This window comes from Bubalus kerabau, chromosome 18 (genome assembly GCF_029407905.1).
Source record: "Bubalus kerabau isolate K-KA32 ecotype Philippines breed swamp buffalo chromosome 18, PCC_UOA_SB_1v2, whole genome shotgun sequence".
Taxonomy (NCBI): domain Eukaryota; kingdom Metazoa; phylum Chordata; class Mammalia; order Artiodactyla; family Bovidae; genus Bubalus; species Bubalus kerabau.
The window spans coordinates 1,293,006-1,296,839 of NC_073641.1; the positions used below are offsets into that span (position 1 = coordinate 1,293,006).

Genomic DNA, 3,834 nt, shown 5'->3' on the forward strand with positions numbered 1-3,834 from the left:
GTCTGGAGTGGCCGGGGGTGGGAGGGCGCCGAGACCTCCGCACCCCTCAGCCCACCCCCCAGGCCCCGCGCGCACGCACGCACGCCCTCCCGGTCACTGGGGGGTCCTGGAAGCCCATCGGGCCCCCGGGCCCGGCCAGGCGGTTGCTGGTCTGGTGTTGGCGGTGTTCGGGGGCCGGGCCGGCGTCAGCAGGCTGGAGTGCGGTCGCGGGTCGTGCGGCTCAAGTACAGCACGGCCCCCCGAGGAGAGGGGCGGCCCGTTGGCCCGACCTGCAGGTCAGAGCGAAAGGGAGGCGAAGCGCAAGGCTCTTAGGGCGCCCCGCGGCGGCCGCGCCCGTCTCCGGCCCTATCGGCCTGAAGGCGCCCGATCTCGTCTGATCTCGGAAGCTAAGCAGGGTCGGGCCTGTTCAGTATCTTGGATGGGAGACCACCTGGGAATTCCGGGTGCTGGAGGCTTTTTTGCCTACCAGAAGAGGTCCTTTAGCCCCCGCCCCGCGTCCCAATTCTTGGACCCACACCCCCCTCGCCCCCCCGCCACCCCCGCAGCCCCAGCCCCTCCCGGGGCGGGGGGAGTGAGTGGGTGGCCGGGGCCCCGACTCCCGCTGCAGACCTGGGTTGCCTCCCCGCGGCCCGCGAGCCCCTCCGCCTTCGCTTTCGGCTTTCAGGAAACCAGACGACCGGCCGTCCCGTCTCCCTCTGGGGCTCCTTTGGCTTGCCTCAGGCAATCCCGGGGCTTGCACCGACTCCAGCCAGAGCCCCAGCCCCCGCCCCACCCCCAGCCTCGCAGGCGATCGCGCATGCGCATGCGAGCGCGCGCACAGATCGATGTGCCCAAACGGGGCATCTAGCTTGTTGGCTTGGACTGGGGGTGGATCTATGCCTGGGAGTGGGACTGCTGAACCATAGGCTACTTCTACTTTTAGTTCCTTCGCGAACCTCCATACTCTTTTCCATCCCGGCTGTACCAACTCCCATTCCTACTCAGCGTGGAGGAGAGTTCCCTTTGCTCCACAGCTTCTCCAGCATCTGCTATGGACAGACATTGCAATGAGGCCCAATCGGACTCGGGCGAAGTGGTCCCTCCTTGGCGTTTGGAGTTGAGTCTCTCCAATCATTAGTGACGTGGAGCAAGATGACCGTTTGGAAATGCAGATGCAATTCTCTCACCATCCTGCTCCAACGGCTCTTGTATTTTCCCATCATATTGAAGATACGACCAATTCCCTTCATGCCTGCTCCTCACGTTCTTCTCGGATGTCTTTTCCCTGGAATGCCCTCTGCACTCTTTGGCTTCCATCCCATAGGGCATTTTCATTTCTTGAACGTCCTAAGTTTCCCTGGTCACCTAGACTTCCAGGATGCTGTTTTCCCTGCCTGAAATTCTTCCTGCATCTCAACCCTGGTTTACGTAGGTTCAACCTATGGACCTCAACGCAATGGTTACTCTGAAAAGCCTTCCCTGACACCCAGGTTTTGGTGAGGGTAGAGGCCCCTCGACAAGTTCTCCAAGGATCTGCCTGTGATGTATCATTAGATTCGTCTCAGTGAAAGCAGGAACTCTGTGTCTGCTTCTCTCCGCCTTCTAGTTCCAGAAACTTATTACATGCCTCCCAGCTCATCGTAGGTGCTCAGGATTTACTTAGTGTGTGAAAGACAGAAAAGTTCTTGGAAGCCTCAAGGTGTCACTTGGCTCGGCACTTTTGATCTCTTTGTGTATTTGGCGATTCCATTCTTTCCTTTCCTGGGTTCATGTGTACGCTATACTCAAGGCACAATCTAAGGCATTAAGACATATCCATCAGTATGGGTTCTTGCTTTCAAGGAACTCGTACAGCAGATTTCTACAGTTTAGGGCTTTTCAAATGCTCTAGAAGAATGTGAACGTTCAGTGTGATCCATTTTCATTTCCAAGAAAGATCGTTTGACTTCCATAGCAAAGGTGGAGACCTTCCGACGTGTAGTCCAATACTTAGACCTTGACCATGTCAGGCAAGTCTTGCGGTTCCTTCTGGAGGTGTGTGGCTCTTGCAGAAACGTGAAGATCTTCCATCGTCCTCGGACTTTGGTGTCATTTGCAATCATCAAGAAAGCTTCCAGGTATAGGTTCCAGACCACCACCGCACACACTCAGTAGGCAACGGAGTGGATTCCAGGAATATGCGTTGTTAACCAGCATCACCGTTGATATTGTTGCTGCACGCTCTATGCAGTGGCCAGGGCCTGGATTGTCCACTGGGTCTCATGTGGAATGGAAAGAAGGGCTTCCCCCACCCCCCACCCCACCCCCCACTGTTGACAGCCTTGTGACTAGAAACGGGCCCCGAAACAAGAATCAGACAAACCAGATAAGCCCAGATGGTAGTCCATGAGATGAAGGAACTAAGCAGCTGGTTGGGATGGCGCCAAGGGGAAAGGTTGCTCTTTTTGTCTCCCGCTCTACTCCTTTCTTCCTGGACGCCTTAGGGGTTCATCATGGAGATTTGAAATAAAGTTCACCAAAGTCATATGTGTTGAATCAAGATTTTGCATTTCACCATCTCTCAAAAACGAAGAGTGCTTAACCTGCACAGGTTTCTTTCAAAAAAGTCAATTGCTTTTCAGTTCTGGGGTTTCTCTCTTGCCTTGTTCAAGTAGCCTTAAGAGTAAAAATCAACGAAAACTAAAGAAAGATTCCAAGATACCAACAAAGGACACCTTCTGTTTCTTCAATCATCTTTCCACTTAGTAGCACACGAGCTCTTTTCTTTGTATTTTGCCTAGGGAATTCGCAATGTGCTGGTTCAGATGGCAAGGCATCCGCCCGCAGGAGACTCGGGTTTGACCCCTGGGTCGGGAAGATCCCCTGGAGAAGGTAATGGCAACCCACTCCAGTATTCTCGCCTGGGAAATGCCACGGACAGAGGAGCCTGATGGGCCGCACTCCATGGGTCCTATAAGAGTTGGGCTCAACCCAGCAACTACGAACAGAAGTATTTCCAAAGACCACACTCAAGTGTGTGTGTGTGTGTGTGTGTGTGTGTGTCTGTCTGTCTGTCTGTGTGCCTGCCTGTGGTTCGTCTGCTCTCTCAGGAAGGTCGGGTGCTTGGCGGGCGGCGTGGGGACAAGGGGGGCGCCTCGGTAGGGCAAAGGGGCGGGGCTGAGGCGCTCCGGTCGACCGCGCCTCCGTGGCTCCCGGTGGGTTTGGGCAGCGGGCAGGTGCCGGGCAAGTTGGGCGCTCAAGATTCGCTGCGCCTAGGCCCGCAGGAGGTTCAGAGGCCCCCGGGCCGCGGGGATCGGGAGGCGGCGGGCCCCGAAGACCGACACCTCCGGGGTCGCGCGGCCCTGAGCAGCGAACGGGATGGGGGTGGAGGGGGGAGGCGCCGCTCAGCCAGCGCGGCCGGGTCTGGAGTGGCCGGGGGTGGGAGGGCGCCGAGACCTCCGCACCCCTCAGCCCACCCCCCAGGCCCCGCGCGCACGCACGCACGCCCTCCCGGTCACTGGGGGGTCCTGGAAGCCCATCGGGCCCCCGGGCCCGGCCAGGCGGTTGCTGGTCTGGTGTTGGCGGTGTTCGGGGGCCGGGCCGGCGTCAGCAGGCTGGAGTGCGGTCGCGGGTCGTGCGGCTCAAGTACAGCACGGCCCCCCGAGGAGAGGGGCGGCCCGTTGGCCCGACCTGCAGGTCAGAGCGAAAGGGAGGCGAAGCGCAAGGCTCTTAGGGCGCCCCGCGGCGGCCGCGCCCGTCTCCGGCCCTATCGGCCTGAAGGCGCCCGATCTCGTCTGATCTCGGAAGCTAAGCAGGGTCGGGCCTGTTCAGTATCTTGGATGGGAGACCACCTGGGAATTCCGGGTGCTGGAGGCT

At 58.7% G+C, this 3,834-nt stretch overlaps 2 pseudogenes; both read left to right on the forward strand.

Annotated features, from left to right (window-relative positions):
* The first annotated feature begins 335 nt into the window (after positions 1-335).
* LOC129633409 (uncharacterized) lies at positions 336-455 on the forward strand (annotated as a pseudogene).
* Positions 456-3,714: 3,259 nt separating this feature from the next.
* Positions 3,715-3,834, forward strand: LOC129633410 (uncharacterized; annotated as a pseudogene).